This window comes from Lissotriton helveticus, chromosome 8, assembly GCF_964261635.1.
Source record: "Lissotriton helveticus chromosome 8, aLisHel1.1, whole genome shotgun sequence".
NCBI classification, from domain to species: Eukaryota; Metazoa; Chordata; class Amphibia; order Caudata; family Salamandridae; genus Lissotriton; species Lissotriton helveticus.
The window spans coordinates 1,019,541,786-1,019,552,485 of record NC_136069.1 but is presented as its reverse complement, the minus strand read 5'-3'; positions in this window follow the sequence as shown (position 1 = coordinate 1,019,552,485).

Genomic DNA, 10,700 nt, shown 5'->3' with positions numbered 1-10,700 from the left:
GAAACGACTCTGTGGTGGTGGTGGAGAGTCATGCTACACCAGAATACAAAAAAACAAGGAAAAAACAGTTGTAAAGCACTAGTTTTAAACCCAAGTATTGTTGGCCTATAATTGTCTCAGTTCAGGTTCAATTTCGACAAGTTGAAGCTGAAAGGTCGGACTGCTACCTGGAACAGTATGGCATAAGTCAGGTAGCAGGCCCCTGCAGTCCTTGCGGCACAGGGGAGCCCACACCCTGCACAGGGGACCCAATCAGTCCAAAGCCAATGAATAGGGGCCCCTCATCGCATCCTGTACAGAGGGGCATCATTTCGGGCCCCTGTTCAATCCAAGGCCAATGCCTATCTGTGAGATAGCAGGGGCTCCTCATCACACTCTGCAGGGAGTTGAACATCATTTTTCATCAGGCTACTATCCGCAGCTATGGTCTGCAATCAGATTTTGGGTGCACAACCATCATGAAGACATCAGTGGGGATATGTAATGAGCCTGTGGAATTATCATTTTCAAGTGCACATTGTTTGCTCACTGTAATCTCGTAATTGTTTCAGATCTATCGATAGAACACTTGACAACTAGTTTTCATGGTTAAGCCATATTAAAAAGAAAAGCTGTTCTGAGTTGAAGCTACTTTCATTTTGCCTTAATTTTCTTTTGTTCAGTGGTGTTACGATTGTTTTAAAACATGGGAGAGGATGTGGCCTAACGGCTAAGAGCGGTTGTCCTCGAAGCTGGAGAACCGGGTTCAGCAGGAACGCTCAACATCCTGTGATTCTGTACAACTCAATTAATCTCCCTGGGCCCGATTTACAGAACTAACTTAAGACAAAATCCTAAACTTACTACCATTTTGGTATTCACAGAAGGCACTTACTCATTTTGGTATTCACAGAAGGCGCTTACTCATTTCGGTATTCACAGAAGTCATTTAGGAGCCCTAAAGTTAGGAGTCCTAACTTTACTACTCCTAAACTGAGAGAAATCCTAACTTTAAGACTTTCGGTATTCACAGAAGGCATTTAGGAGTCCTAGAGTTAGGAGCCCTAACTTTACTACTCCTAAACTGGGAAAAATCCTAACTTTAAGACTGTCGGTATTCACAGAAGGCATTTAGGAGTCCTAAAGTTAGGAGTCCTAACTTTACTACTCCTAAACTTAGAGAAATCCTAACTTTAAGACGTTCAGTAGTCACAAAATGCATTTAGGAGTCCTAAAGTTAGGAGTCCTAACTTTAGCACTCCTAAATGACTTCTGTGAATACCGAATTGGGTAAGTGCCTTCTGTGAATACCAAAATGAGTAAGTGCCTTCTGTGAATACCAAAATGGTAGTAAGTTTAGGATTTTGTCTTCAGTTAGTTCTGTAAATCGGGCCGAAAGTGCCTAACAAACGCCTATGTCTGTCTGTAATGGTACTGGTGCCAGGGGCGTAACGGACACCCCCGCAGCCCACGCAGTGCGGGGGGGGCCCCCACTCTTCTATATATGAAGGGGGGCCCCTCAGCTTGTTCCTCCAGGGTGTGTCTCAGACACAGTGTCTCCTGTAAAGCAGATGATATTTTCAGCCTGCTTTGAGCTGCTCTGCGCTGTGGGCTGACTCAGAAGTGAAGAGAAAAAAACGTTACTTTGTTTCTCTTTCACTCCGAGCGAGCCTGCCAGGGGCCCCTTGCAAGAGCAGATCCCCCCTCCCACTCCTCACAGAAAGCGTCTTCCACTGCTCCTCTGAGAGGGGAAGACAGGGGCGTAACACAGGCCCCGTCCCCTGCAGCCCCAGGGTACGGGGGCCCTCATGCTCCAGGGGACATGGGGGCCCCCTCACTTCAGCGAGCTGCGCACGGCCGCACGCCCAGCCTCCTTACCTTGGTAAAATACATTTAATTTATACCAGTGCTGCAAGTGGCACGTGCGTGGAGCACAGAATAAAAAGTCAACCCCTTCATTTTAAAACTGTACTTCTGCAGTGCACAACTTTTCCAGTAATCTAGACTCTAGAGACAACTGTAAACAGGAGCAACTCGGTGCACAAAAAAAGCCTGGAAAAACGAGCGCTGCTGAAGGGTTCCGTCCGGAAGAATGTATGAACAAACTTTATTTCAATTTGTAAAAGAGGCTGCTGATAGGTCATGATTTCAGAGTGACATGATCTGCTGTTAATGGGGTTGAGGGTGCACCAGGGGCAGCTCACTGACTGCCTGCCAGCCACAGAACTCGTTAGGATTACGACTTTTCTCCTGTGTCCTGAGCGGACGCGCTGGTTCCTTGATAAGAATGCTTCTCTGTGATTGTGCTTTGAGCTGGGCTTCAGATAAAGGGACGCAGGCGGTGTTCAGGGGTCTGGCGCATAGTGGTGACATGCAGAGAACGTCAACCATTTAAACAAATAAAAACAAATAGTGCAAACAATAGCTGACAGCTTACACAGTTCAATGTATAAAGTGTGTATGTGAATGCAATCCATCCTAGACTTATTCTGAGTTTGCCTGTGCCCCTCTCAGTCACACAGTATGTCTGCTTTGTTTTACTGTTGCGTTACTGCTCAGGTCCCTGGCGGCAGTTGAGTGAGACTGCGAGTCACAGCTGAGCATAATGACATTTTGAACCTCTTGGAAACTGCTTTTATCATTTCTGCAATTTTAGCTAGAGTTGAAAGTCGTTTATATTTCTTACGTTTTTTAACAGTTAACTTAGTTTATCGTTCCTCAAATGTGTGCAATTTCTGATATTATTGTTTCCCTCATCTTCATTGCTTAATTTTGCTCGGAAGACAGTGTCACTCATAGTCATTGAAATGTCCCTCATAAGTCGCACCGGGACTCCAAATCCCAGCAGTCCTAGCGGCGGCGGCGCGTTCCCTGACGCGACTTCAAGGCGCCAGGAGGGGCGATAAATTGTGAACGCCCTCGGTGGAGCGGGGGGAGCTAAAGCCAAGCAGTACCGGCAACGGAGAGTTGAGGAGCAGGAGAGTGCCACAGGAGGAGCGTTAGCGGGCGCACACTGCCAGAGACCGCCATCACCAGGCACGCCACCGTCGCACCGGGACTCCAAATCCCAGCAGTCCTAGCGGCGGCGGCGCGTTCCCTGACGCGACTTCAAGGCGCCAGGAGGGGCGATAAATTGTGAACGCCCTCAGCTCCGCGGGACGCGAGCGGGACGCCCGGGGCTAAGCCCGGGCAAAGGGCGGGCCCTCTGTGGCCCTCAGAGGCACGAGAAGGCCAGGCTAGGCCACCCCCCTGACAACAGCTGCTTCGCGATGTAAAGGTACTGTACTCGTTGTTTTGTACTTTAGCACATGCCTAAGTGCTGATTACAACTGAATCAAAAAGCGTTATCGTTGCATGATAGTCACATCCCATTGTCCTGCTAATATTGTTCGAATCCATCGGAGTCAACACTCTGAAAACCGTTCAGCCATCTGATAGCCTTCAAAAGTCTGTAGTAAATATGGGGAAGAAATTGGTACCCGCAGCCACTGAGCCACTTAATACTTTAGACTCTTATTTAGTACAAGTGGTCAGCAAGATTAACAATGAGAGAAGACAATCTCTAGGCTTGAGCCAATCGCCAATCTTGCCCCTAGAAAGCCCTTCCACAAGTGCTTTAAGCATAGTGATGCCTGACATACCGCTAGAAAACCCTTCTATAAATATATCAGATCCTAATTCCCAAGATAATGGCAATGAGGACGAAGACTCAGATCCACCAGCAGATTTGTCAGCTAACGTCGTCTCTGATTCCAATCATCAGATAGATATAGTGGATGAAGTCCTATCACCCCTGCTGCCTGTACCACGGGCAGTGAGAACCTGTAGAAAATTTCAGGTAAAGCGGGGGGAAACAGCAAGGTAGGAAAAAGCTGGCTACACCACCACTAAGACGCGAAGGGGAAAATGTGGAGCTTGATGTTGACGCGGAGTCAAGACGCATTATTGACGATGACCTATTTAATAGGATACAAGATATGATAGACATTAAAATCAGGACAATTATTAAGCCGCTGATCGGGAAACTGGACAAATTAACTTCCGAGGTTAAAAAGTTGGGCGGGGTACATAGCAAGCTGACTGAAGAGGTGGAGAATCTATCTACTCTTGTCACAAAACTGGTGGCCACGGATGTGGAGGTCACCCCAATGGAAAGTTTACTACAGACCATCCCACAAGGGCAGCCACTACCAACTCCATCATTACCTGCACCTAGCCAGGATGTAGTAGGAGATTTCTCCACCATTCCAACTGCTGCCTCAGTAGGATTGCAACAAGAGGATGACTCAGCCCAATTCATTTTGGAAGCCTCACCAGTAGTACTCGTATTGGCAAACGTCCCTGCTCTATCACAAGGTAAAACAGAGTCCAACCAAGGCCTAAAGGACAAAGCGCTACATTGGCTCACCAATAATATGCATATGGCATATCAAGGGTCTGATAAACTAGCAGGGGATATCGTCATGACTAGGAGGGTATCGTAGATTGGGAACAAGCCAAAAAAGTTTAAGGGGGACTGTGTAATCTTAAACTTTGCCAATTCGGAGGTTCTCCCAAACATTCTGTCCAATATCTTTCCACCCCAACGACGAAGTGGTTCCATAATCCCCCTCACCCTAAAATTCTTTTATAGCGAGATCCAGCTTGCCATCTTCCCCAATATCCCCAGATCTAAGAGATTCATAAACACTACTAGCTGGGGAGGGGATTTTAGACCTCGATATACCAATGATCGTTTCCAGCCCATGACCAATTTCGAGACAGGAAGATTCAACTACCCGATTGAGCCAAACGCCAGAACAGTTATGATACATGAGCCTACTACAAATGGTTGGGGTTCTGGTTTCTCGGGATATGATCATAGAGGCCGGGGCAACAGGTTTATACCCCGGATGGGAAACGACCAGTCTTTGATACGCCCAAATACCCCACAACCTATGTGGAATACAACAGCCAGTGGATGGGGCCAGGTAGCTACCCCTTTTGATTGGGGATTTGGAATGGGGAACAGGTATGGCCCCTTATCCGACCTAAATAACTGTGATTGACTTAAGGTCAGAATTGATCCAGCAAGTGACGCGTTGAATATGCCACCATCCAAGAGCGGTCAACATAGCATTGTCCAAGACCCCAGTGAGCCCATTCATAAGGAAGTGTTAGAGAGCCAAGTGACGCTAAATTGTGACCATCTTTCTATACTAAATCAGCTGGAGGCCTGTGCAAATCAGAGCCTGGTCAGCGATAATACACAGAGTCTTTCTGAAGTGGGAATAAATGAGGGGATACAATCGCCACGAATAGTTGAAGGGGATCTGGCGGGGGTCCAAGAACTTAAGAAACCCACTGATTCCTGCAAGATCATAAGCTGGAATGTAGCAGGCTTAAATGCAAAATGACAGGATAAGGCTTGGTCGAGCTTTGTTTTACACCATCACATTATTGCTCTGCAAGAAACCTGGGACACATCCGCCAACCTCTGGTGGGATGGGTTCACTAGTTTCACCAAACCTGCGGTCCCTAGTCGTATGGGAAGAGCCAAAGGTGGCCTGGTAATCTTGTTCTCCTTAGACTTAAAAGGAAGTTATAGGCAGATCAGCACTGATTCACACAACATTCTAATGGTTGAAAGGGTGATTAACAACACTAGCAGGACCATATACGTAAACTTCTATAATTCAGGGAATAGTGACTATAGAGGTTGCAACGTTGCTAACTTAGATTGCATTTTAAATACAGTATGCCAGAATATCAAGTTTGCTTTTGAGTTTATTTTATTAGGCGATTTTAATATTCATTTGTGTAACCTAGCCTGTATGGGAAGGAGTGACAGTGATGAAGGTGATGCGGGTCCACAAGGACCCCACTTTGAACATTCCATAGAGGGGCAGGAGTTAGAAGAATTACTCGCTAACTTTGACCTGCATGAACCTGACTGGGGTTTGAGAATGCCAACTTTTATTGGCGCCCAACATGGCACAGTAATAGATTACATTTTTGTCTCACAAGGCATTCTAAACCGGACTATGGATTATCGCACAGTTCTAACACATTTTAGTGACCATAATCCGGTAGTACTCGAAGTGGCCTGGGGAGCCCAGATGGGAGTACCCCCAATAACAGTAAAACTTGCACATCCCTTGAGGACCACTGATCAAGATAGGCGAGTGAAATGGGCTAAAGTGATCCCGGAAAAATTTTATGCAAAAAACTTTCCCAAAATCAAAGATAAGGTAGAGATCTGTAAAAAATCTTGCGCTCAAAGCAAAGAAATAGTAGAGGCATATGAGGCAATATGTGGCCAGGTGTCAAAGGATCTTTTAGTCAAGCCAAAAAAGGGAACCCCTGGAAATAAGCGCTGGTTTGATTCAGCATGCTCAAATGCCCACAGATCACTGCTGGTAGCCCTAAAAAACATTCCTAGGGTAAAAGATGATATTTCCAGATTAAGGAAAAATGACAAGGCAGCCATAAAGAATCGTAAGGACACCATCAAACGCGAAACATGGGAAAATCTCCTCTCAGCGGCAGTGCTGAAGGACAGTAGGAGATTTTGGGAGATTATTAAACAGCCTTTATTCTCAGAAGATAAAAATGGACCCATGGACTGCGTGATTACCGATGAAAAATGGCTGTCTCATTTTAAAAATATCTACGGGTGCGAGGACGAAGAAATCAAAGATGTCCCGCTGGTCATTGCAGCCGTACACCCCATCATCTTTAATCCCCAAGAAGTGGAAAAAGCTTTATTGGCTACTACAAAGCACAAGGCACCTGGCCCTGACGGCGTCCCTGCTGACTTTTTTATGTACTCACCAAAACTGTGGTCGGAGGTTTTGACAAACGTGTTTAATGCAGCTAATGGTAACCCAGCCCCTGCCTCATGGGCCACATCTACCATTGTTCCTATTTTCAAAAACAAAGGCCAGCAGGATGATCCCGCCTGTTATAGGCCTATATCCCTCTTGGACTCAACCATAAAAATCTTGGGCAGAGTCCTTCTATCCAGATTGAGGGAGAATGTTGAGAGTTGTGGCGGGCTGTCCGAAATACAATACGGCTTTAGAGAAAGAAAAGGGACCATTGAACAGTGCATTAATTTGCATTTGCTTATTTCCAAATACACTGTGGCCAAGGAGGGGTCCGTGTTTCTTGCATTCATGGATCTCTCCTCGGCTTTTGACTTGGTCAATAGGTCAAAATTGTGGTTGATCTTGTTGGAGATGGCCATTGATGAAGCCTTGGTTGCGTTCATGGCCACTCTGCACCAGGAGCTCTTTGCAGCTGTACGCGTAACAAATGATGGTAGACGCACCCCACTGTTTAAATCTTTAAAGGGGGTACGGCAAGGTTGTATACTAGCCCCCTTGCTCTTTACCATCTACATCAATGGTCTGGGCGCACACCTGCGGGGGCAGGAAGCTGACGTCCCGTATGCAGGAGGCGCCCAAATCCCGGCACTTCTGTATGCGGATGACGCCGTGCTGATCGCTCGTACTGGTGTTGGCCTTCAGCATCTTTTGGACGCCTTCGGTTCATTTATGGAAAATTTGGACCTTAAGGTAAATGTCTCTAAGTCACATACAATGGTAATGGTGCGTGAGTGCAACAAAAAAAGACATAAAACATTTTTTTGCAGGGGGGACCTTGTCTCAAAGGTATCCACATTTCCCTATTTAGGTGTATTGTTTGACCAGAAAGGATCTTGGGGCCCACAGATAAGAGCAAAGAGGCTGTCTGTAATTAGATCGTCATCAGCTCTCTTGGGTTTCGCTGGTAAGATAGGGGCCAGGCCTATGGAAGCCCTCTTAAAAATCTATAAGTGTAAACCTGTGGCCATTGCGCTATATGGTTCCGCTTTGTGGGGGTATGCAAATCTAGACCTAATACAGAGAGCAGAGAATAGATTTATTAGAACCCTGCTTTCTGTACCACAGTCAACCCCAACTTACTCTATCCACAAAGAGGTGGGCCTACCTTATCTGTCAGACACACTGAGTTTGTCCCCTCTGATTTTATGGCTGAAAATGTGGTTGAACGAAGATCTTCCCTTGAACCACAAAATTTTGCACGATGTTTTATCTCTGGACAAATTTAGCAATATTCCATGGCTGGCCTATTTAGCTAAAACATTCACAGATCTGGGTCGCCCGAAGCTTTTTTCATTCCCAGAGAAAATTAAAGCACATGATATTGACTTTATAAAAAAGTCATTTAGGGAAAGGAAGGAAGCATGCCGTGAGGAATATGAATTGGTGAAACCATCGGTAAGGGAACATAGCCTCCTGGTTAGCTCATCCTCATTGGCATCTTATCTTAGTTTTGTTACACTCCCTTATCACAGGTTTTTATTAACTAAGTTTAGATTTAATTTGTTACATTTTCACCTAGGTTCTTTTAAGAGTTGGCAGAAGCCAGATCTAGCCCCTCCCTGTAGTTGTGACCAGTTTTCTGTGCAGGATACAATGCATTTTGTCATGTTTTGTGGTTTGTACTTAGAGCAGAGGAAAAAATATTTGCTTCCCATTTTGAAAGAGGCCGGTTTCACACAGGTGAGACCGGCTCTGCTCTTTTTACAATTAATGCCTAATCCCCGCATTACTTTTTGCATTGCTAATTTTCTGGTAGCCGCTGCAAGGGCGAAAGCTGTCGGCCAAACTTCGCCTTAAAGCAAATGTTTTATTACGTACTTTTACTTCTGAATGAAATACTTTTCTAACTATGTATAATACTTTTTAACTGTATATTTATATTATTGTTCTTTAGGAAAATGTAGGAAAAAGCTTTGTATGTAATGTTTTTTATTGTTTTTTTCTTTGTATGACTTTGAACAAGTCGAATAAAGATATTCTGACTGACTGACACTCATAATTACTCTAAAATTATTAAAATGTCACACATAGCAATCTCAAACCTTGGCAGCTATGAGAGAGCTGTTAGTATTTGTTGCTCTATGTATGCAGCTGCTGGTTTCCCAACTGCTGCACTCTGCAATGGCTAATACTTCACTCTGGTTTTCGTCCTTCTGTTGTGGCCTGGGACCCATGGGCGACAGAGAGGCCCTGGAATCTACACTAATTCTCTGCATGCTGACTTGCTTTATTGATTGCCGGTAGTAAGGAGGACCCGGGGGACCAGTGTGGGCGAGGCTGCTAGGGCATCTGTGTTTTAGTAGTTAAGCTAACTTGCTATGGATGCTCTTGATAAATAACATTGTTGTTTCAATCAATCTGAGTTACCTTCTCCCCTATCCTGTGGTGTACTGGGTCTGAAAACTTTGTAGTCATGCATGTCTGAGGCTCCTTATTAATTATGGTGCACTGTGCATCTTCAGGGTGGGGCATAGGGTGGGGCTGGTGACCAATCCCATACAGTCATGTGCATTGCGCAGCAGCGTAATTAAAAGTGCGCATGAGCATGATAAGTGAGATGAGGCATCCCAGGTCCCAGCCAGACTACTGAGAAAGACTGTCACCCTGCGGCACCGCCGGCCATAATTTAATTATTTCTAGCCCCTGCCTGGCTAGCCTTGCCCTTGCCCTCTTCTGCTGCCCGCTCGCGCCTGCCACTGAAGCTGCAGGCCAGGCCTCACGTGAGTATGTCCGAGCCGAGGCAGGAGTGGTACGTGGTGGCGAGGAGTCTCAGTGTGTGATCCAATGGTGACTGACTTTTAGCTGGGTTAGGTGTCACTACGAACAGTGGATGACCTGTGAGACCGTACTCTGTAAAGTTGTTACCTCTGATCCCTAATCTGGCGAGTGAGTCTTGAACACGTGGACGTGGAGTGTGTGGTGAGAGTAGGGCAACAAGCTGTAGAATTGGGGAGAATATTAAGGCGCCGAGCTAGGAAATACTCTAGAAAGTTGGACCTAGGAAAATTGGTTCTGACAGCCGAATGTGGCTAGTAAATCGTACCCCTTTGGATGGGAATAATAGAGGCAGTGAGTTTGACTGGAGGCAATACTGGAAGGGGGTTGGGGTTGTTAGACATCTGACTGGACATCTGACTGGAGAGAGGAAGGGGGATCCGGAATGGAGCTTCTGTGTGATACCTGATACATGGGTGGGTCAGATCTCATGCCTTGCTTTGGCGTGTAAATCCTGACACCCTCCTATAATGTAGATGAGCAGAATTATGACCTAGCAGTGACGCTTAATACCACTTTCATATGGATGGTGACTCTAGTGTCAGCATCTGGCAGTCAGCAGAGACAGAGAGGGCAGCTAGTTAGGAGGCGACTCCTGATGTCCACCATCAATTTAAGGGGCAGTGTCATCAGGCCAGGAGTGCCTCGTAGCGCCACTCTCGATGGCAGGTTTATCCTAACTGCTTGACTCTTATAGCAGCTCTCGGCAACCATTTACTATGTCAGGGTCCCTGGCCCCTGGTGTGCTTCATGCCATTTATTCTTTGAGGTTTCTCTCAACTTCTTTGCTGCCATGAAGTACAACACTTGCCGCATTTCCATAGATGTGATGGTTGACAAACCTCTTTCATGGATGTTGGCTCGGATACATGACTTGGGGTAGTCTTGGGGGAGTGGATAGATTGAGTGACTTCTTAACTTTGTTAAGAGGATCAGATTGTGGGACATTCTAATCATTAATTCTTCCTGTGTGAAGGAGAGCGGCAAATTTGGCAACAGAGGGGACATGGAAACATACTTTGTGCTTGTCTTTTCCCCGATCTTTAACTAAAGTATGAGCATAATTGGACTAGTACC